At 51.1% G+C, this 24,246-nt stretch overlaps 1 long non-coding RNA gene across 2 annotated transcripts; it reads right to left on the reverse strand.

The window, feature by feature from the left end:
- Positions 1-335: 335 nt before the first annotated feature.
- Positions 336-21,400, reverse strand: LOC308056740. Of its 2 annotated transcripts, XR_013924950.1 has the most exons (4): positions 21,032-21,400; positions 17,209-20,861; positions 16,627-16,752; positions 336-13,901 (listed from the first exon to the last, which is right to left on the reverse strand). It is a non-coding gene; the product is annotated as an uncharacterized lncRNA (long non-coding RNA). The 2 variants fall into 2 exon arrangements; XR_013924951.1 differs by having other exon boundaries at positions 336-16,752.
- Positions 21,401-24,246: the final 2,846 nt, after the last annotated feature.

A 24,246-nucleotide genomic window follows, 5' to 3' on the forward strand; every position in this document is an offset into this window, starting at 1 on the left:
TAGGAGGAGGAGACACGTCGCCCACCCCAACCATTCTCATTGTCTCACCAGCAAGTAAATGACACGCTCCAGACAGACAGAATGTGAGCAGGGCAGCTTCCCCCCACACCCTGAACCCTCCTCAAATCCATGCTCACTAACTAGCAAATATTATTACTACCACAGGAACTAGCGCTCTTGACCACAGCCTGGCTCCCCTGTACACTAGCAGCTACGCAAGCTTCACCACTAAAGACACCTTACATACACGCTCCTTTTCCTACTCCCAGTATTACTGTTTTGTTTTGTTGTTGGGTTTTTTTTTTGTTTTTTGTTTGTTTGTTTGTTTTTTTAAAAATGAATACCACCAGTGGGCTTCCTGCGTCTCCATCTGAGAGATCTTAATAAGCAGTCATGGTGAGATGGCAGACCTGACATGCAGTTCCTTGTCCTGTCTAGGTAAGCCACCCAGATCTCAAACTAGTTAATTACACCAACACAGTGACTCCCGCCTTGCAGCTGGATGAAATTCAATCTAACGACTTCATTTGCTCTGGTTCAATACTGGCGTTTTAAAATATACAAGTCTAACTGCAAACTACAGTCTTTAATCCAACCTTCAGAACATGGGCCTGAAATTTTAAAACCACACAGAAGAAGCGCTTTTCTACTTTCTGTATTTGCTATGTGAACATTGCAAATGATTTTAAAAACAGAGTTGTACATGTATATCAGATATAATTTGAAGTAATGAGTGTATTTTTCTAATCTTCCCCAATGCCAACCTAACAACCCATTTCCAATATCATGCATAATAATTAATTTGTTTTCTGTATAGTAAGAAGATTAACAACTTCACATTTACACGAGTTATGTTCAAATAAAGTAAGTTCTAATGAGAAAAATTGGAAGCAGCAGCAAATCAATGTTCCACTCAGCAATCCAGGTTTATGTGTGTTTGTCTATCTTTTCTGCATGTATTTTTGTCAAGATTCCACTGTAAACAAGATAATTTCTTTCATGTTGGGTTAGCCTGGGTAAATATGTTTAATGAACAACAAATACATTGTAAACATTGAAATAAATCTAAATACCTCAGAAAACGTGCTGGAAGCTATAGGGTGCTTCAACAGATACAGTATACTAAATATGAGGTTACACTGCATGAACTCACCGCACAGAGAAAGCTGACATCAGGCACAGACTGATTTCAAAATAATTAAATAATTCGGAAAAGCTTGATTTTAAAAAGATCCACCCCTATATATCAAAGGAGCTTCTTTTTTGCCGACGGGGCTGGAGAACTTGCCCTTTGTAAGTAAAATATTGAAACATTAGCCGGAATCAATCAATTCTAACTAAGCAAGACAAAGATTAGAGAGATTTCTAGTTCGTTCTAGAAATCGATACTCATAGACGAGCCAGGGCTAAAATACACTGCAGTGGCTGCCTGAACCTAAACCTCCAGGATTTATCCTAACAGTCCTTTTTCTAGGGCTCCCGCTTAAGCCCGTGCCTCTCAGACACTGCGGTAACAAGGTTACACATGTATTTCTGCAAACACGCGAATGAGTAATTTCACCGGAGCGTTTCTGTACTAACACTTAGGGCATCCATCTGCCTTCCCGCTAACGGGGAGCTGGGTACCAGAGGTGTGGCAGGTCTCCACCACGTTTTTTTAGTGCAGGGAGCCATCGCAGTACAGGTTGGGACATACCTGTAGATCTCTTGAACACAAACAAAGACCTCTACAACTGGTAGAAAGCCCTTACGTCTTCCCAGGGCAGGATGATAACGGAGAGCGAAGACACTTTATTCATCACCACCACGGCAGGGTGCGTCTCCACACTGCCAGCACAGAGATAATTGCTGGCATCTCATCATGCCAGGCTGGAGCTGCTCAGAAAGGGGAGCCAGGGGGCCCTGATCTGGAAGATTCTTTGAGCGTATCTCCACCAGACTGCATGGGAAGGTATTTTCCCAGCCAGTTGCAGGGATTCTGTCCCTCATCCTTTAGATCCTGTGTGACGTACAGACATGGCCCTCTCCTCCCTGATTCCCATCCCTGATTTGCAGCCTGTCCTCCCTCCCGCGCCAGCGCAGCTGTGGTGCTGTCCCAGACCTGGGCGACTCGCGCCAGGTGCAGGAGAACCCCTGATGGAAGGCGGACCACAGGTGAGCCGGGGAAGCCACAGACGCTCGATGTGGCTGCGGCTGAAACGGTGGGAGGAGAACAGAGAGGTCTGAGACCCATGGCTGTCCTGTGCCACCCAGAAATCCAGACCTGAATCCCTGGGTCTTGTAAATGGGACAGGTCCTGCCCAGGAGGGACTGGATCCACCATCATGTGCTTGATCAGCACCAACTGCATTTTCCACCTCCCTGGGAAGTCCCCATGGCTATGGGGCTGTGCCGGTCCCCACGCCCAGGCAGGTCTGTCCTATGCCCTGACATGGCCCTCCAGCTCCCCACACTGCAGACACCCTTGCTTTCCTTTTACTATTCCTGGGGCCATGCTCATATTTGACACGTTTTTGTCAAAACTCTCCACATGCTAACCTGTGGACAACATCTAGATGGGGAGATCCCAGACCCGGGCTCCTCTATGTCTGCCTGATGTCCAGCAATGGAAGGCAGGGGTGGGAGCTCCCTCTCCCATCTCCCATGGCTCAGGAGCTGCCACCATTCAGCTCTCACAAATGCCAGCAGCTGTGCAGGTGTGACTGGGGATCTGTAAGGAGCATCGCAGCCAAGCAGACCAAAGCCACTCCCTACCAGAAGTGTCTCCTGGTCTTGCCGTGCAGGTGAGCAGAGGAACGGGATATGAACATCTGGGTCAAATTTCCAGAACAAGCCTTTTGCACTATGCCGTCCTGCCTTGGCCAGGGTCTTGGGCTGCTGGATGAGGGAACATATCACCCAGGAAAAACGCTGGGTTACAGCCTGCATGTCCCCTCTGGACATCTGCTTTACCATGGGAAACAGTGCTCAGGTTCCCCGTGTCTGCTCGCCTTGTGTCATCTGCGCAGGCTGCACCGAGAAACGCTGCGTGGCTGCAGGACCTGCTGAGAATGAAGCAGGGCCAGACCTCACACGGAGGCAGGGTCCGAGGGCGGCTGCACCTCGGTGTGGTGGCCACCCCAACCATTGCCAGCGAGGCTCTGAGACCTGCCTGGCCCTAACCGCTGGCTGGAGAACGGTCAAAACGAAGCAGCTATTGTTTGTATCGTTTCTGGTATATACACGTTCCCTTGTCTAATTATAGATGATTCAAGGTTCACTGCCTAACTAAAGCATGGCCATCACTTCCCATCTGATCTTCAGTTGCTGACACCTTCACCAGATTTTAAGAGATTGGGCTGAAAGTTTCCACACCATGCATATGACTCAGACGATGGTTTGGTTCTTTGGGGTTTTTTTCGCTTCTTTGGGTGGTTGTTTTCTGAAAAAGCTTTGATAAAAAGTAATCATTTCTCAAGAATACAACAATCCATGCTGTATTCCTACCTCAACTTCTTTTTTTTTTTTTTTTCAGAATTTGCTTCAGAGCAGTACTTTGACCAGTTTTTACCATGAGAATACCACATTTATGTAGTAGTGGACTTCTCAGAGTTACACATCTATTTTTTCCCTGTGGAAAGCCACAGATGTTTGAGGACACTGTAAACTGCTGGTTCATATATGACCAGCAGACGTGAGGCAACTGGCTGCTCAAGCACCTGAACTTCCACCCACGCTGAGCAGCATCTTGTCTTCCTTCCACTGCCTCTCTCTGGTTCAGACATGTGTTGGTTTCATAAGGTCAATAAGCAGCTTGTTTCAGCCCGGTCCGAACAGGACATCCTGGGAAAGCCTTTCCCTTCAGCCTTGGTTTTGGCCACCCAGGGAAAAAAAAGGAGGTTCAGCAGGTCACCAAAATTTGGGTCCTTTCCTAAACACCAGTACTTGACATCAGGACTGTCATGTTCTGTCCACACAGTGTAGCCTGTCTGCCCATTGATGAGCAGCCAGGTTGTCTCTCCAGCACAGGAAAGACATACCAAATAGGTTTTCAGAGACATTTCTTGTCTACTAAATGCAGAGGATTCAACCAAAGAGACCCATTATTTGCTTCCTCCATCCGCTCCTAGAATCACAGAATCATTTAGGCTAGAAAAGACCTTTAAGATCTTTTAGAGTAGAGACATCCCCTCTGCATCACCTTGCTTCAGAGCTACCATATGAAATCCTTCCACTTGTGCTATTCTGCACCAGCCTGCTCTTAGAAATGTGCAATAGCTGGTGAGGCTTGGTAACCCTGAGGAGACCAGCAATTTTATGTAATTCATTGCTGAAATAAGCAGCAGCTCAACAGGACGATGAGCTAGGTACCCGTTATGTGATGGAGCCCGGCTGTCCTGAGGATGGCCAAACACCCGCCTGTCCATGGGAAGCGGTGAATGGATTCCTTTCTTTGCTTTGCATGTGTGCGCGGCTTTGCTTTACCTATTAAATCGTTCTTATCTCAGCCCTCAAGTTTTATGTTCCTTTCTGATGCTCCTCCCCATCCCTCTGGATGAGGGGGAGCGAGTGAGCAGCTGCGTGGTACTTAATTACCAGCCGGGGTGAAACCATGACAGTATCTACCACTTATTGCAGCAATGGAATTAGCTAAAATTGCAATGAATAAAAGAGTTCTATGTACATCACCATGACCCTAATGTTCTTGCGCTGGCAGATGTGGTTACCACTCCTCTTCCCGTCAGTTCAGGGGTGGCTGCAGCCCTGTGCCTCCTGATACCTCCCACTAGAGCAGCAGCCATCACTGGTTGGCTTCCCACCACCCTGGCAAAAGGCAGAGAGTTTTGCCTCCCCAGCCATGTGCTGCTGAGCAACTGCCTGCTTTGCCTACGCTTAATATGTCCCATCTGCCTTCACAGGAGACATGGTCTTTTGCTCCCACAGTGTCCCTGGGGATGTGCCTCTGTGGTCTCTGTAGCGGAGAGCAAACACCCTGAAGCAGCCACAACCGGACACCGTGTAGAGCTGCTCTCATGTGGACACCTCGCCACCACGGAAAGCTTCCCTACATGGAGCAAACGCATTTGCACAGCACTTTTTCACATTCATCATCACCACAGACACCGCAAATCCAGAGATCTTTGCTCAGGAGCACCAGAGACTGTGCCCAAGTATCGGAGTCTGAAATCCCTGCAGCCGTGCGCATTGCTCCTTGCAGCTGTGCTGTGACAGGCAGCAGCTCTCCTGGAAAGATGTCTCTGTAGCCTAAGGCAGGAGGAATGAAGCAGGGCTAAGGCCAACTGGATGCTGTTAACGACACAATTCCCGCTCCATTTGCCCTCCTGAAATGAAAAGCAAAGAATGAAGCAGTGGGCTGTGAGGTGGCCTCAGGGTTAAACTTGCTGCATCTGTACTGGCAGCTGTTGCTCTGGCAGTGCATCGGCAGTCACATTTGTATGCCGCACTGCTCGGACTACTTCGGGCTTGTTTTGCCCCTGCACTGTCCGTACTGGCTGCGTTACCCCTCTTTGCCTTACACCTCATAAGAGACACCTGTGGTGCTGCCTTGTCAACAGCTGGCTGCTCCCGAATGCCATTTAAATCGAACACCACTTCATATATGCCCAAGAGAATGATCACTGAGCTCTGCAGGGTGCTGCAGGGGCTCGGGGCTGCGGGGGCGTCTCCTGCCATGGCTACGTCCTCTGTCTGCAGACCATGTGTGTGTTTGCAGAGCATGCCTAGAGAAACGCACAACCTGGCAATACTGATGCCAGCAACTCCTGCAACTCTGGGTAGTGCTAATCTGCAGCTCGGAGAGCAGCGCAGTGTGGTCCAAGGGTCTCCCCGGGGTCCTGGTGAATCCACACCGCAGCAGTTCACATGCTGTGTGATGTGTTGCACAGGTGGCTCTGCATGAGCTACTCTTCTACCTTGGGGTGCAGAGGAGAAAGAGAACCCTGGGGTGTCAAATACCGAGCATCTGCGGGAACAGGCTTGGGAGCAAGGAGAACCTGCCTTTCCTAACTCCCAGCATCATCTCTTCTGCTCTGTCCATCCTCAGCAACATGAGCAGTTCTCCGTTGGGATCTTCTTCCCATGAACAAGCAACACGAAAGTCACCAAGAAGAAACATGGTGCTGGAAGCAGGTTCTGGAGTTGCATGGAGTGGGACATATGGCTTACTCGAGCAGCCTGGTTGCGGGGTGGGTTTCCCTCTCTGGGGGCTGCCTGATGAGGTCTGGCTGTTCTGCTCCTCCCCATCCCTGCCCCAGCTTGGAGCCCCTGTATTGCCACCCTTCTCATCACTGCCAGCTCCTTGCACAGGCTGCAGGATCCACAGCGGCGTGGATGTGGTCTGTTCCTTCACAGTACACCTCCTGGCTTAGCCAGGGCTCAGCGCCAAAGTCAGGGCTGATGTAGAATACGGGAAACAGTAGAGGGATTCACCTTGCTACAGGGGTGGCTATGAGGTAAGCTGGAAAACTTGTGGAGTTTAACTGGAAGTCCTTGTGCGCAGGGAGGAAGGTTAAGCTGGACCACAAGAAGCAAGCCTGCATCTGCATGGAGCGGGTGCAAGAGGATGACCTCTCAGGGAGTCGTTTGTGCAGGCAGATTGATGGTTATTTCCCCCAGTTTTGTGACAGAACAGGTAAAATGTCCACTGATGCTGTTCCCAGGGAGGGAGCGAGGTGAACAATTGCAAATCTCTGGTAAAGAGACAGAGAAATTGCTTGGAAAATTGCATGAAAGTGAGTAACGAAGCTTGTGGTGCAGCCAGAGTGACCCTGGGTGGGCAGCATGGACTCCCCCCAGGCAGCTGGGCTCTGGCCAGCGAGAACATGTTGCAAGGGGAGAATCGGGTGGAGGAGGCTCCCAGGGTGACTCTGCGCTGATGCACGGCACAGGTGGTGGCACGGGCAGTCTGGCAGCAGTGGTGGTGCTGGGCTGGCTCTGCGTCGCTTCAAGGGGTCCCACTTGCCCTTCCCCACTCAGCTTGTCCAGGGATCAGGGGAAGGGGTGCGGAGAGGAGCCACGTGAGGTGAAAGGATTGGAAACCTCATGGGCCCAAGGCTGCATGAGCTATTCCACTTACCAAGGAGATTGTGAGCACTACCTGCGAATGCCTTCCTGGCAAGAAGAAATTTGACAAGGCAGGGCTGTTTGGTGCAGCAGACAACTTAAAAGCATGACCCGCGCCTGCAGCAGGCAGCAGATAAACCCAGACTGGAAATTAAGCTTATGGTTTTGAATGGTGAGGACAATTCACCACCGCAGTGATTTACAGGGTAGTGCTGGAAAACTTCAAAGGAAGATTGATTTTGTTGCGTTGTTACATTTTGCCCCAAATGAGCTGTTTGCATCAATTGCTATGGGAGCTACCAGGAAATTGTCCAGGGGAGCTGCGTTGTCTGGGCCATGCCTCCTGCTCGTGAGGATTCTTCCCACATTGTTAAATACTAAAATTGTCTATAATGATCCCCCAGAAACAGAAGGCGGCATTTCAGGTCAGCGTTAAGCAATCTGTTCTGTGGGACAGCCTGTTCCTCCACTGAAGGCTGTGGTCCCGGTGCTTCCCAGGTTTTCTGTGCCCGCCTCCCCTTGTCTCACAGCAGGGATAGCTCCTGGAAATTTTGTTCCCACAAGCGTTAAACAGCTTAGATGGAAAGGCTCATGGGAAAAACAATGCTAGATGAGACTAAAATCTTGGTGGTAAAGCAACCAGCCAGGAATATTATGCTACTGTCTTGGCGAATGATGGTATTTACCAGCCTATTAACCTGAGCTAAAGTCATTGCTCCTTCTGATTGCCTTTCCCTCAAACCATCCTGGTAAAGGGAGAGACATGGACCATGTCTTCAGATGCCACAGGCTGCCTCTACTCCAGATCTGTGTTCAAACCCTTTTTTACATATAGCCTGACACACACTTAACACTTACAAGTAAATAAAAGCCCAGAGTTCGATTTACTATGCCATTACACTTGCAAAATAAGAAGGAAAAACGAGCTTGTATTAAGCATTGATACGCACGGGTTTTTTTCAAGCACAAGTGACATGTTACAATGCGGATTTGCTCTCTGAGATGTCAGAGTTTAATGAAGTAGGAGAAATCCTGCAGAGAGCAGCACAGGACTTAGATTTCCCCTTACGAGGATTAACTTCATACCCCTGTTTGGCAAAACAAACATTTTCTTCAGTAAATGGAAGTTGCCCAGCTAGCTCGGGATAGCCTTTTACAGCCACTACATGGATTACTTTCTCCTCTCCTGGCCTGCTCCTTCTGATAAAGCACACGTTCATATCTGAATGTACAATCCCAGTAGTAACGAGGACCCCAGGTCCCAGCAATGATTACCTACTTCGTGCAGAAGGTCCAGCATGCCTTTGCCGTTCTCAGGCAAAACAATCCGTGCTCACATTTAGATCTTTTCCTGGACCTAGCGACGAAGAGCTGCAGCACCGTGGAGTGCGCTGGAGGGGAATCTGTGGTTACACAGGAGATCGCTGTAACACACGCTTATAGCGAAAGGCCGTCTTGCCCTGGACCAAATGTGCAAATCTTGCTGCAGTCTCGGAGCGTTGCTTTAAGCCCTGCCGAAACAGCCTGGCTGTGGTTCATTTCCCAGAGGATACTCATTCAGCTATTTCGTATTAGACTGGCTTCAGCAACGGAGTGGAGGTACCGCACACAGATTAATCCTCTCCGCTCCCGACGCTTCTGATGGCGGGTGCCACCAGAGGCACAGCACCTGCTCAAAGGACTCAGCAGCTGGACGCAGTCTGGTGCACTCCATGGACTCCATGGTAGTTATCTGGCCAAATTCCCGGTTGCTGTGTTTCCCAGTCAGACTGGGAGCTGAGCAGAAGGGGGGTAGGAAGAGAAACACATTCACTTTGGGGGAAAAAAGTGGCTTTTCTGGGGCAACTTGTCTTCAGCCTTCCATGAGACTTCCCTTGGAGGTCCCTACTCAACCCTTAACTTCATCATCTCCTGCAGAATGATGAAAACGGTCTGTGACCTTCAAAATAAATGGATGAACTGCAGCAGGTGGTATACACCTGGGAGATGCGAACATCTCAGACTGAAGGTGCCTGTCCACCTGCACAAAAGAGAACAGCAGCTTTCTGTTTGTTGACAGATATTGGACAGGGGCTGCAGACGATTACAGAGCCCAAGAACTTCTGTGCTCACCATGTGGCAGGCTCTTGGAGCAGCTGCACATGTCACCAGCCATTTGGTTGCAAAGGTGGGAATTTAAGACCGTTATAAATGGCCACTTCAGAAAGCAGTCCTGAAACTCTTCTTGCTTTATGTTGCATCTGTGGCTTGAATTGTTCTTTCCAAATTTGGTCCTGAACTGTCTCCTGGACTAAGTACTGTGCTGAAAACCAAGCCCAAGTGCCATCATATTTAATCAAGCCAGTGATTTTTCAGTAAGAATGCCATCAGTTAGCAATTTCTCCAATAAATAATGGAACTAACAAAATCTACAGCTTTTCTCCCTATACCCCATCTCCCTCATTCATCCCAATAAATCCAGCTTTCCTCATCACATCTCTCGCTTTTTGTGCAACTTCCTCCTGTTCTCCACCCCCGTGTTCCCAGCATCTGCTACTTCACAGCTCCTGTTTCCCCAGCATCCTTCCACCTCACCTCTTCCAACCAGCACGGAGCAAGAGGCAGCTTGTGGTCTGCTGGTCCTGGACCACGTCCAAGCCAGGAGCCCACACAGACCCTTGCTGAGCCCATTCTGGAGCCCTGTGACCAGTGAGGACACTGGTCTCCCTCTCTCTTCTCCACAGAGATGTTTTTCATGAAAATCCTCTGAGGTCATTCCTCTCGAGTTCCTCGCTGCTCTAGTGTGTTTGACCAGACCTGGTGGCCTGTACAGCACAGGCTTCTGGGAGGGTGGAGAGCAGGACAGGGAAGAGGAGCAAGCAATGGCTGATGACCCAGTTGCCTACCTCATTTTTTAGGGAAATCCAGCTGAAAATAGCCCATGGGCTGCTCTCGGTACACATGATGAGAGGTCAGGCCTTTGGCCTCTCTCCCGATTTCAGTGTAAAGTGGAATCCTGCCTGAGCAGGTGGGCTCCTCCTATAACCCTGCAGATGCTCACAGACTCTTGACGTGCATCGAAGCATGGTGAACAGCAGTGCCACGATGCTGCTCTGCGCAACCTTAAGAGCTGTTCAGACAGACACTAAGAACTCCAGCAGGAAGGTCCGTCATGCAAAAGCTGGACATCCTCTTGCTCTAACCTTCTGCCTACCAGAGAACAAGGTCACAGGACAGTTCAAGCTGGAAGGGACCTCAGGAACTCTTTAGTCCAATCCTCTGCTCACAGTGGGGTCGGCTAAGAGACCAGACCAGGATGCTCTGGGCTTTCCCTAGCCTGGCCTTGGAAGCTCCCAACAATGGCAAACCGCACAGTCTCTTGCATCATTTTGCACCGATATTGGCTTCTGTTTTCTGTCACAGCGCAGGTCCTCAAGACAGGGGCTGACAGCAGAGGGTGGAGCAGCTGGTTTGCTTCCAAGCAAGTGACTTTCAAGAGCTCCTCTTCTTTGTGTATTTGTGATCAAACCAACCAAATCAAGCAATTTGGAGTCCTAGGTGGATCCTTAGTCATGCCTTTACTGTTCTTTCTCCAGGTACATTATGTTTAGGCATATTAATCCTCCCATAAGGATCTGCCATTCTTACATGGTAATTAACATAGAATAACAAACTTGTAAACTCTGAGCAGATTTGATTTGGAACATGTTGATACATTTGGCACCAGAAACTGGGTCACTGATTATATTCCATCTATGCATCTGGTACTTGTTGTTCACTTTCTGCCACCATGCCAGGAACACAGGTGCTAAAAACTGAACACTATTTCTCTGGATTTATGAGTCTATATTGCATTCAGTGCACAATGTCGTAAACTTAGCTTTCACCTTTTCATAGTGTTGTTAAATAGAATTATTTCTTTTTAAGGTTGTGTCTTTTCCCTATAACCCCCCAAAAAGGAAAGAAATCTTCCGAACAGATCCATGCATACGCAGAGAATGAAACAGAGAATTTAATCATAATGCTTGTGCATGACTTTCAGACTGACATCTGTACATTAAGAATATGTAAAAATACCAATTTCATGCTCTGACAACTTACTCTGTATTGATGGGGGATAATGGGGATAATGCCATGGGAATGCCAAATGTCAAAGCATTACATAATGCAAAGCATTCACATACTGTCTCCTGGGCCATCACTGGTGGTTTCTTACGGGAAATTTTCCAGAAAAAGAAGAGAAACAGAGACTGGGAACTGCCAAAAGAAAATGGAAATCATGAAGTCAGGGTTAAAAACTGTTGGCAGTGCAGCATCAGGTCTTTGAGCACAGAGTCTTTTCTGGCTCTCAATTGTCCTTTCACTTCTGTCAAAAGAGCAAATTCACATGTGTTCATTTCATAAGCCGTAGATAAGCCCAAAATGGTTTTCCATGGAGGACCTGCACATTCTTTCCTCCACCACATTCTTTTAAACCACCTATTTTTGGAAACTCTGCATGTCCAGAAAGGCAACCTCTTCCCTTCAGCCCAGGACCCTCAGAGCAGGGGGCAGCAGCAGAAATGCTGTTCTCTAGCAGGGAGCTGCCCCGGAGGCAAGGGGAGCACACGGACAGGTACCTCCTCACTTGCCTGGTCCATGTCCTCTCCACCAAGACAGCAGAGCAAGGAGGAGAGCCAGATGAGGGAGCAGGACTTGCCTTCCCAAGGCTCCCAGCCCAGCCCTCCACATGGCAGCACGGCATGGAGCTGTCATGGCTGCTCAGCCTCCTCTGCCCGCTCCAAGGGCACTGCCCAGTGTGGCCAGCACAGCTCACTCCACAGCGCGCCGGGGCACCGACCCCATAAAGGAGAAGGAAAACGGCAGCTTCACCGATTCACGGTTCCTGTCTGAGCTCTGGCATTTGGCAGCTGGCAGGGACTCTGCAGTGCTGCACATACCCAGCAGACCGGGGTCCTGCGTGTGTCCCATGGAGGGCTTCAGCTCTTCATCGCAGCAAGAACGTTGGGGGCTTTTTGCCCTGAAAATGCTGAGGGTTCTTACTTGCTGGAATTGGGAGAGAGGCAGAACACCATGGCAATTATTTTGCTCATTCAGTGAGAAAATCAGGATGACTGAGGAAAGGAAATACTTTCTCTGACAAGGGTCAGCATGTTGTGAAAGCCATTCTGTCCTCCAGAAACAAATCCCCACGCAACTGCACTGCAGGACAGTCACTGGCAGCGCTTGGATTTGGAACCTGGGCATTTCTGCTCTGCCCAAGAAGGCAGGCAGGCAGCTATGAAGGACATGCTTTGGTGATGCCGGTGCACAGCATCCCTGGGTGCTCAACCTGTGTCCCCATCACCCTCCACAGAGAAACCATGCTGCCACCCCTACACAGCTCTGCCTTTCCGCTCTTTTCTCTGTCTCCCTCTGCTTTACAGCTGCTTCCCATTGCTGCAGCTCTTGCCCAGGTTCCTAGCTGCCAGTGACCCTGGCCCTCCCCTCAGTCTTCTCCCTCCCTGTGGCTTCTTCCTCATTTCACCAAGTCCCTCCCCTCCCTCAACCCATGCCCCCCAGTACCCACATGCTCTTCTGGTCCTCCACTGACTAGCACATCTGAAAGTGTAATTAACAAGCTATGAAGCACAGTAGAGCTAGCTCTAAGGAGCTAAATAATTACACTCCCTCCCCTCTCCTGCTGCTTGGTTTGAAGCGGCAAAGTGGAGCACCGGGAAGAGGAAGAGCAGATCAGGTGTGGGGTGGGAATTTAATTCACTTCTGAAGTGCTCCTGTCCCTGCTGCACTCGGCTGAGGATGACGGGCTGCAGCTCAGGAGGTTGCAGAGGTCCAAATGCAGTGCGGTGATAAATGTCCCTGTGGTCTGTGCCCAGATCCAGTGGCACTGGGAGTCGCGCATAGCTTCCATGCTCTCGTGAAGTTCTCCTAAGTGGGATCCCACCAGGGCAGGCCACTGAGTACCCTGAGGTCTGCCAAGGTTCAGTGCCTACGATCTTCGTATGCTGTTTCAGTGCAAAGTCTTTTGAAAGTGCTGGTTTTGTGAGCCAGGCAACGCAGGTTTCTGATGCTGTGCCGTGCAAGGTGGCAAGATGCAAAAATGGCAAGTGCAATAGCAGACATCTACCACCTCTTCCCTGTCCTGTCTTAGTGTTCTTCTTCCTCTCATTCCCCTCCACTTCCCTGCCTCTCCCTGCCTCCTTGTCCAGCATCTTCTGAACCGTTTCAGTCCTCCTGCAGCTGTAACCTGTCAGGTTCTGTGTGAGCCCAATGCAGGTGGTGCTGCCTGCTTCTGCCTGGCACAGTGAGGCAGGACCACCTCGGAACTTCAGGGAGGAGGACTGGTTCATCACCTCAAAGTTTACACATTTTGCAGGATCAGGACAGATGAAGCTAGAGTTCACAGGCTTACACACCCAACACAAACAATCGGTTCGGATTGTCATGGATGAAAAACATCGGTTGCAGCTGCTGGACCAGCGTGATTGTCAGGAAACAGCCTGTGCTGGGTCAGAGCCAATTTTCCTTAACACAGGTAACCAGAAACAAGTACAACCCGTCCCATTCAATGAGTCCAGGTAAAAATAGCGTTCAACAAAATTACAAAATCAAGCTCTTAAAAACAAGGAGACGAGTGCATGTAGACATTTAATCAACTTCCTTGCACGCCTGCATTCTTCAGTCGCATTCTCACATTGTTCCAGACTGAAAGAGACATCACACAAAGTTTTCAACGTGGCCAATGCTCCTGGGATTTTCTTCAGCGAGGTTCTTGGACAGGGCAGCTCCTTCCAGCTGTAAATTCTCAAAGGAACGCCAGGTGAAGCAGCAGCTCTAGGAGACCACTTCACATCACAGGGCTGACAGCCAGCAAAGGTAAGAGAAATAGAAACCAGCATCCTGACATGTTATTACATGACTTATTAATGAGTAACACTGTTGAGACTAACTCTAGATTACTTCATGCTGTTTCCTACAGCACACGGAAACATGCTTGGAAGAGAAGCCAAGGAAAATCAGTATTTCTCTTGCCCAGGGTCCTTTCTGACAGCTCCTCCCGCCCAGGCACCCGAATCCTCCAGGCTTCCCCGGTGCTCCAAGGAGAGCAAATGTTGAAGACCTCTGGTGAGAAGCAGTCAGGCTTGCACAAAGGCTATGAACAATGCTGCACATTCTTGGGTGCCACCTACTGGCATTTGGACTGTAAATTGCCAGTACACACATGGAAAATCTCCCGCTTTCTTCCCTTTCCATGTTTAAGCCCGTAAAGGTTGTGGTGGAAGAAAGATGGTCTCCACCTTGGAAGACTCAAGGTGACCCTGGCCATCCCTAAGCAGTTGGAGATGCTGCAAAGCCTGCCTGCGCAGATATCCCCAACAGACTCTGGCATGCCTGTTTCTTCTTGCTGTGTTTGTGCAGCCATGTGGGCAGTCTCCAAAGGGCAGGAGAGTAGGAGGGGGAAGGGCACTGTGGGGATGCAGGATAGTACTGTCAGGCATGGGAGAAGGGATGCTCCTTTCCCTGCACGGACAGTGACTTATGGTGGGGGTGGGGGAGTGGGGTGGGGTGGGTGTCTGAGCAAATCACAGCAGGAAGATCGCACTGTGGTGGCCAAAACACCATCACTCTCCTTCTGCAGGGGAATATGCTGGCTGGAGTTGAGTGTGGAGGATGCCCATGCCATGCTGCAGGCACAGCCTGGACTGGGCTGCGCTGCTTTTGCAGAAGATGCCTTGAGCAGTTAGCAGTTAGCTGCAGCACACCGAGTCGGGTAGGAAGGAGACAGGGTTCTTTTCAGTCCTGCTGCTCCCTGCAGCCTTGGAGCCCAGCTCTGGGCTGCAGGAAGACGCCTCCTTCCACCTTGAGCAGCTTGGAAAGCTGTGGAGGAAGGGGACTTTCTCCAAGGAGGGAACGCAGCCTCGCAAGCTGAGCCAAACACAACCACGGATGTCTCACAGCACCAGCCCCAGGGTGGAAAAGGGTTTCCACTCTCTCATCTCCTGGCTGCGTGTAAGCAGCAGAACGTGAATCTCTGTGCTGTGCTGAGGTTCTCTCCTCTCATGAGCGAGTCACTCATGTGAGTGTGCTGTTTAGGGGAAGAGGTAAACAGTTTGGACTGGGTTCAGGTGCACAGCAGGGAGAGTTTAGCAGTCCTTCTAAGAAACAGCTCTCAGAAGCCAAGGCAGCAGCAGGACTCAATTTGCCCGAGAGAGAAAGGGTGCAAGGGTGAAAATGCCGGTGCCTGATGACGACACGTTGCATTGAATGCAGGCAACTCCGCTTCTCCGCAGCAGCAAAGTACACTGTAGCACATCTAAAATGGAGCTGTGCCACCTCCCTACCTAGGATGGATGCCCTTGGACAATATGAAGTAAAAGCTCTGATGAAAGCTGTTTCTTCCAGGAGAGACAAACAAGATGAAGGCAGACATGTGGCCTTGCTTTTCCCTTGCTGCATGACATTGAGAAATTCTGTAACACACCTAAACCACTGTGCTTCAGTGCTCTCCTAAAGTGGTGACTGCTCTCAAGTTTCGCTCAGTAAGAGACATTCTGGCTCCTGAGGACCTCACCTGCACACAGAACTGGCTGGACTAGAGAAGCTGCACTGGAGGACCTGGAGAAGGCACCGATTCTCACTGGGGGAGGCTAACAGTGAATGCTGTTGGCACACCTTTGGTTGAAAAGTTTTGCTGGCTTGTTTGTACCGTTTCTACACTGATGCAAACCAGAGCAATACAACCCATACTAAGACCTGCCTTCAAGCATCCATCACAAAGTAGTCCCATATGTACACTTATGGCCCAGGCTGGGCTTGTGAACTGACAGCACAGGGGCTAACTGGTCACTGGCCAGCTGAAGAGGCTGTTGTCAGCTCCTGCTGTGTCCCCAGGGTGCTGCGGGGGTGCACAAGTCCACGGGGACAGGCGACCGTGTGCAGGATGCATCAGAGGCGGTAGGTTGCTGACTTTCCGCAATGACGCCACCAAAAAGAAACTTCCTCTCAAGGTCAAAATGGGCAAGACTGAGTTCTTGCAAATGCAAAATACCACTGTAGTCAGTGCTAAACCCAAATTCTCAAAACTTTCGGTGGCTTATTCTAGAAGTATGGCATTTTCTTTCCTTATTACTCTGAGGAAAAGTACCTGACCTGAGCTCTTTCTCCAAACATGTATTTTACACCATTTCAGTGACAGTGCCAGCCTCGGTGGCTAGTGCCCACCCCACCACCCCAGCCAGGAGCAGGGCAGCTGGGGGTCACCAGGGCAGCCCCAGGCACTGGGCACCTCCATGGGGACCGAAATAGGCCAAGGCTGGCTGGGCCATGATGCCAGCCCATAGGCAGGTGTCACGATCAGGCCTGGTGACGGGAACTGGGGTCAGACACGGCCCTGGGTCAATACAACACACTGGTGTCCTCAGGGCCCGGACAGCTGCAGTTCCAGCCCATCCTTTAATCGTATTAACAGCCTATGTTTTACAATAATTAATTATCTGATACATTTTGAGATGGTTTTGTAACATCCAGAGGCAGTAAAAACGCTTTGGTTTCGAAAGGTGCTGTGATTAGATCAGAGAGAAGTACCTGTTGCAAGCATCAGGTGTCGCGGCTGCGTTTCGGACTCTTGCCAGGGTCGGCTTACTCTCTGCTGGAAGACAAAACCTTCATACTGTGGGTCATTTTCTGTTCACTTCTTTCTTGACAGAAAGCCTAGACGAACAGAGAACCAGATCATTTTGCCCTCTGAGAGGCACTTCTGCAGCCAACATGTACATGGCTGTGCTAATGTTCCCAGAGGCAAAATGCAGGTTGTAATTACACGCCGGTAATGTTGAAAATAAGAGGACTAGCAGCGCATTAAGGAAACCCCCGAAGTCTGAAAGGCCTACAAAAAAAAAACCAACAACAAAATGAAAAATGAAAGATCTGGGCTCAGCAAACGCAGCAGTGTGCGTGTGGCTGGCTGTGCAGGCGAACCACCCTGGGGAGCCAGTGCAGCAACACTGCTGGCCCCAAGGGAGCTGTGCAGGTGCCTGTCCCGGGGCAGGACAGAGGAGCTGCTCCGTGGTTGCAGGGTGACCGGGCACATGACCCTTCTTCCTTCAGCAGCAGATCCAGTTGAAGTCTTCCATGGCTCCCTGCATCCAGTCGTTCGTTCCTGCTCACCTTTCCTGCTTCTCGGATGCCCTGCATGACAAACCACACATCCCCCCCCCCCCCCCCCCCGCTGCTACTTGCTGTAGCTCATCAGGGCTCACAAAAGCAGAAGCACACTATGCAGACTCTAATATGAGCTGCTTTGGCAATATTGAACAGGACATCTCTTTTCTAGGGTGAGGGGCTCTCTATGGTGTGTTGCACAACTTTGTATAGAGGTCTTAGAGCCAGCCAGAGGAGCTGGACCCCGGGTCCTAAGGGATGTGTGTGATGACGCAGCACCTGGGGGGATGCAGCGCATCCCCGCTGGCTGTGTGGGCAGCGAGGGGCATTGCCGGTGAGGGGCAATCGCTACCAAATGTAAAGCTGTGCCGGCCAGCAAGGAGGGCAGCCAGCTTGGGAGCCCAGTGTCAGATAGATACTGGAGAGACTGGAGCATCCAAGTGCTCACTAGCGAGTGACAGCGAGGCTAGACGTGCTTGGTGCACATGTGTCTGTGCGTGGCAGTTGGGGACACCAGGGCAACCACAGCTGGCTAAAGTCAACTACTAGCATGACCCACGTGTACATACATCACCCATGTGCCTGCATACGTATGCATACATGTATGTGCATGTTTTTCACCAACAGACCTGCGTCTTGAGCAGCCAGAGAGGGGAACCAGACAAGGCTGTGGTTCCTGTCCCTGTTGATAGGCCATTATGGCAGGCTGCGTGCACATGTCTACGTCTACGTGCTCCGCGTGTGTGTGTCTCCTCACGTGCCCACGGGCAAGCATGCTCACTCTCACTCCTGGCTGGTCCCAGGTATGCGGCACAGGGCAGGCTGGGCTGCTGGCCTCGGCAGGCCCCCGTGGGGTGAACCCCTTGACACCCAGTGGAGAAAGGGGTTCTGCTGCACTGTTGGACTGTGCTGGGGTCTCTACCAAGGGCCAGGAAGGAGCAGCCATCCGTTGCTGTGCAGGCAGATAGCCTTTGCACAAGCGAGAAGAGCAGCGCCGCCACTGAATGCCTGTGTGGGTATGTGTACGAGGGAACTGGAGATTGCTGTAATGAGGACATTCGGGAGAACAACAAATCAGGCCAGTTTGAACTTCAGAACAAAGCTGAGGTTCATTAGCAGCACACACTCATTAACACCACATTTCATGCCCACAGATGGTGCTGAACCACTACGTGTGCAAGGCAGCCAGTACTCCCCAGGCTTGCCCTCCATTCACTGGGAGCACAGGAGCCAGCGGGGCCACGCTGGTGGCTGGTGCTGCCAGGGTCACAGAGGCAGAAGTGTGCAGGCTCTTCCTGGAGGCAAGCCTGGAGTGTCTTCCCTCTCCCAGCAGTATGGGACCCTGCCCACGCACAGGCTGGAGGTGATAGCTGCTGCAGGGTGCTGGCAGGCAGAGGGGCTGCTTTGATGGGCCACGTGGCTGCTTGACCTGCTTATTCCTCTGCTTGGCTGTTGCCTCTTCCCCAAAACCAGAGCAGGCTTCTCCCAGCTCTCGCAGTTGTGCTTTTCCAATGACTGGTAACTGATTAGTTGTCCCTGCTGGTCTCTGGGGTCTCTGCTTCCAACCCGTGCCCATACCTTCAAGGGCCTCTGCTGTCATCACAGAAGAGAAGCCTGCTAGCAAGCTCTGCTCCGCACAGCACAGTCTGACAGCACAAACCAGGCCAGGGCCAGCAGTGTGCTGCTAGCAATGGTACGTTACTGCTGCTGGGCCACCAGACAAAAAACAACCCCCTCCAGCATTGCCTCAAGGGCATAAAGAAGAGCAGTTCTTGCTACAACCACTGAGATTTCCATGGAAGTAATTCAACCAAAAGCTGGAAGGAGAGAATTACTCATCACCATAACAGAACATGTGAAAGCTAAATCTGTACTCTTCTATAGAGGTTTGCTTTCAAGAGAAAAAAGGAAAAAGTTATTTGAAAGCCCATGATGCATTAAAGAATGACCTGTTGTTTAAGTGAAAACTGCTTGCGCCTCCTATCCGTTTTGAGTATTTGAACAAGAAATCAAAACACAACAAGCAAAAAGCATGTTAAAACTTTCTAGCATGCTCCAGGGGAGTACCATGGCATCACTGACAATTTCTACCAATCATTTGGATTTTGTTTCTGAAACATGCTTTTACACACGGGGAATATTTACCACAGATGTTGACTTTAGCTCCTTTAAATGCTTTTTTTTGTGCATTCATTTTTATTCATCTTTAGTAAGCTGCATAGGAAAATCTTTTAACTGCTGCCATCAGAGGAGCAGGTAAAGCAGTCTGGTGCAGAAATTCAGCTTACAGAATGTTTCTTTCTATGAAAAAATTATATCCAAAGCCATTAACAGATGACAAATACCAAGTGGGGTTTAACTGAACATTCCAGTTTCAGGCAAATCCTGAACAAATTCTGTGGAGAACTGCATGCTCTTGAAAATCTGCATGTCTGTTCTGTCCCTCCAGGGTGGAAGAAGTTAATTCTAAAATCAAAGACAGCAAAATCAAGAAACATTATTACTCGCTGTCTTTGCCAGATCAGTGTAATGAGAAAACCTCCTGTATTAGCAAGTCAGGGAAGAGGCAGCTATTTTGCACTGGGAGGTGCCGGCTCACTACGATCCCAGTAAGAAAGGCACTAAGACTCCATAAAGTATCACCAAATATGCTAATTATTAGAGCTAGCACCGTAAACAGAGGATAACACAGATAATCTTGGGTCCCTTTAAATGCTGGGACCCACAAGCTGTGCGGCACCCGACAGGCTTCTAACCATCATGCAAAATGCCCGGCAGGTCCCATCCGTGGAAGGGGTACCCCACTTTGGTCATTTGGGCTGTTCCAGGATTTTCTCCGAAAAGACCCAGCCCTATTCATCACCTGTACTCTCAGCCAGAAAGCAGTTTTGCATGAAAACTCCTTGCTGCACTCATGGATAAAGGCAAGGCCAAGACAGGTGGTATAATTGCTGGGACCAAGTGGGAGCTGCCCTGCTGCCATCACCAGCTGGGGAAGCTCATCCTGCAGCCAAGGGATGCGCCCAGCACCTCACAGCCTGAGGGCCAGGCAGCGTGGGCCAGCTCAGGTTAACCACCACGGGGATTCAGCAGCGCGGCCAAAGCTCTGACCCAGAGGGTCCCTTCTCCTCCGAACTGCCCTGAAACATGACATGCCAAATCCTCCGCCTTCTCCAAAGCAGCCACTGCTTGAGATTGAAAGATCTGGTTAAATCGCTTCAATCTGGCAGGTGGGTCAGACGAGAGGCTCACATTTTCCAGGACATCCATCAAACCCCACAAACTGGTTATTCCCAGTCTCAGTCCCGTCCTCAGCAATCCTCAGCAGACTCCTGCGACGGTTCACCGTTATGTCCAAGTCCATTCCCTGATGTCCAAGTCCGTTCCCCTGAGGGCAATCGGCCTCAGAGTTACTCAGGCTCTTTGCACCCAAATGACTGCTTCTTCCTCAGCCAGCTCTGCTTTCCCCGAGGCAGCCCAACTCATGTGCAATCCCTTTCCTTGACCGGTCTGCGAAGATACCGCATCTTCTTCCCCAAAGATACCGCAATCATCCTCACCAACTCTTTACGTACGGTGCATCCAGCACGGCGCAGGCACACGGAGGGCGTTGATGGGATTCATTCCCGCTGACCACGGAGCTGCAGCCCCACACCGTCCTGTTCGGGAAGCTGAAATTCAAGTGGCAAAGCAAGCGGGCACCGGCACCGGTGTGCAGCTGTGGGGAAGCCAGCCTGACCGGGGGTTTGCTCCCCAGCATCTGTGTGCTCCCCCCTTGCCTTTCTCCCGCGACACCCCTCCCCGACCCCTGCTCCCTCCCGTCCCTCGCCGGGGCTTCTCGCAGGCCTGGAAGGGGCCTAAGCTCAAAGGCAGGTGGGCCGCAACGGCAAGCCTTTCCAAACGCCCAGTTCACGGTAGTTTCTCCTCAACGCCGTGCTGCCACCCGCCCAGCACCGCAGGCCCCCGCACCTCCCTCCGCCCGGGCCCGGCCCCGAGGCAGCGGCCTCGCCCAGCAGGGCCCTGCCTCCCGGTGAGAAGCCCGGGCGGGTGCCGCGCCCTGCCGCTGGCGGAGGCGGGGCCGGGGGCCGGGGCCGGGGCCAGGACCGGGGCCAGGACCGGGCCGCCCCCTCCAGCGGCCGCCGCAGCCGCCCCGGCCGCCCCGCTCCGGCCCGGTGCGGCCCCGCCCGCGGCCGGTGGGGGCGGAGCGGCGGCCGGGGGGCGGGCCCGGAAGCACGTGGCCGGGGAGGCGGGGCGCGCCCGCCGCCACTTCCTGCTCGGCGTGTCCCGGTGCGGCCGGCAGTGAGTACGCGAGCGGCGCCGGCACCGCCCGGACCCCGTCCCCGCCCCCTCCCCCGCGCCCTCCCGGCTCCCCGCGCTGCCCCCGGCCCGGCCCGCGCTCCGCCACCGGCAGAGCCGCCCGCCGGCTCCCCCGCCCCGCCCCGCCGGGCCGGCCCCGGCCCTACCGCCCCGGGGCGCTGCTGCCCGCGGGCCTGCCCCCCGCCGGCCCGTGAAGGCCGCCGTGCTCCGGCGCCGCAGCCGGCGGGGTGCCGGTCCCCGTGTCCCTGCCGCCTGCCTCCGCCGGTGCGGCCCCCGGGCGCGGGCCGGGCTCTGCCCGCTGTGCCGGTGTCCAGCGCCGCAACCCCTCCTTGCCATTAAACTCTGCGAGTCGCTGCTGGGTGTCCGTGTGTGTCTCTGGCGGCGGCGTGTCGCGCTCCTTCCGCAGCCCCAGCCGCCGTCGGGCCGGGGGCCGTGCGGGGGCCGCTGGCGGGGCCGGCCTGCGGTAGCTCGGGGCCGCGAAGGTCCCGCCGGGGCCGGGCCGCGGGCGGTACACGGCTGCCAGCAGCGCGCCCGGCCCAGCCCTTGGCCTCTCCCTCTTGCTGCTCCAAGAAGCTCAGGGTTGTATTTCTTGCACGCGGGCACAGCTCCCTTCAGGTGACCAGACCTGGTCTCAGTGGAAGGAAAAGCAAATGTATTATTTTGAGGATGTGCGTGCAGTTACTGTTAAACACAATCCTGAAAACTGTTGTTAAAGGGGGAAAAGTAAAAAAAAAAAAAAAAAATCTTCCAAAAGCCTTGAAGTAAACTTCAAATGTTTTGTTATTTTCCAGGGTTTGGGTGTGGAAGATCTATTCCTGTGATCTCCTGAAGGTATAGCTTGTCACTAGAAAAACATTCACCTTTTCTCCAAAGCTTTTTCTTCTCTCCTTTACACTCACTTGCGCTGTATTTAAAGAAACTACAGAAAAAAAGACACATTTTCTCGAGCGCACAGCAAATCGACATAAACACGCGTTTTACATCTCAGCATCGAGCAGCACAAGTTATCCTTGTGAAGAAACGAGCAGCAAAGTTTAGTCAACAGTAATTAATAGCAAATGTCAGGCTAGATGAGGTTTATGGCAATGTCAACCCTTTTCCTGGCTACTTGAAACTGAGACAGTGGCTACTGTACATACTTGTTGGGGTTTGCTTCGTGAAAACTGAGGGGGTGGCTGCCCTGGAATCTGCCTCATGACATGTTAACATGTTTCACTGTGAGCGCATTTCTCCTCTAGATTGAGCACATCAGCGCAGGGAACAACTCGAGGTGTCTAATGACTGCACACCTCACCTTGGGTGGCAAATGACAAGAATTTCTCTCTCACATGCTTCAGGTGCAGCGTGGTTATCGCTGTAAGCCAAAATCAGATCTGTATAACGTTTGGTACAGAAACACAAAACGGGTGAAGAAAACCCCCGCCTGTCTCCTGGCGTTGACCTCTGATAATAAACATATATTGTTGTGCTTTTTATTAAAGAAGTATGTTCAGGTTTGACATCTGCATACCTTTGTAGGGTGGCAAGAAGAACAAAGATGTGACATTTTGGGGCTGTGCTTCGTCACAATATTTTTGACTTCTCTCACCTAAGAGGGGTACGCTGCTTCTGATGAAGGGTACAAAAGTAGTTACCAGCAGCTGAAATGAAAGGTTTCATTTAACTGAATTGGAACAGACAAGTTCTTCATCAATTTTGCGGTTGTACCTGTGCAGTATCCTAACAGTCAAAAGGCCTAGGCAGTTTATGTATCACAAATACGACTAAATAGAAAACCGAGAAAAGGTCGAGGCTGCACACAACTGTTGAGTTTGTTGATGTCTCCTGCCATTCCCATGTCTGAACCTCTGCTCTGATAGATACTTGTGGTTTTAGGAAGTTGTTGCTTATTTCCTCACAAGAACTTTCTTTCCCATTTTATTGTTGTTCCCATCTGTAACAGAGGCTGATGATAGGGTTATGTTGTGGTTTTACCTCCTAAGACAGCAAAGAACACATTTGTTGCTCTATTTTCAACTCAGCCTTTGTCACAAAGTGTTAGATCTGACAGTACTGCAAAGATAAGCAGAGAGCAAGAAAAATAAGGAAATACTTGGAATGCACTGGTGATTTGTGGTAGGAATAGTAGACTTGTCCGAAAAGTCATATTTGCAAAGGACAAATAATCTTTTTTGCAATTCCTTTTTTGTTTGAGGGTTTTTTCTTTTAAAAAAATCTCAATATTTGAAGTTAAGCAGAATGCATATTTCAAATGGCAAGAGGAAGAGAGGAGAAGGTTATTGTGTAAGCTCTGAAGGAGGAATTTTAAAAGCAAGAGCAGCAGAAGTAACGAAGCTAAGCAGAGGAAAGGAGGAGTTGATTGGGAGAAATGAGGTGCATGAAGGAGGAATGGCCTCGGCATCTTGCTGCCACTGATGCAGAGACCCTTCTGCACGTATGTTATATTTGAGTGTCCCAAACTGCTTTCAAATTTTGGCTGAGGGGGATAGCTGTCCACACCAACTTGAAAATTGCTGTGGGTGCTCAAGATTAACTTGTTTGTGCGCGTTGTCCCTGGCTGCAGGTTGCTGTCAGCACCTCCCTCGTTACTGCTCTGCTGCTGCCAACTTGTTACTTTATCAAAGGGTGGGCTCTTGGTTTTCTTAATGGACTAGATGAAAAGTACTTGCAAGCAGTCTTTGTAAATGACCTGGGGAGATGATCTCCTGCCTTTTCTAACTGTATCTG

This window comes from Falco punctatus (assembly GCF_963210335.1).
Source record: "Falco punctatus genome assembly, chromosome: Z".
Lineage (NCBI taxonomy): Eukaryota > Metazoa > Chordata > Aves > Falconiformes > Falconidae > Falco > Falco punctatus.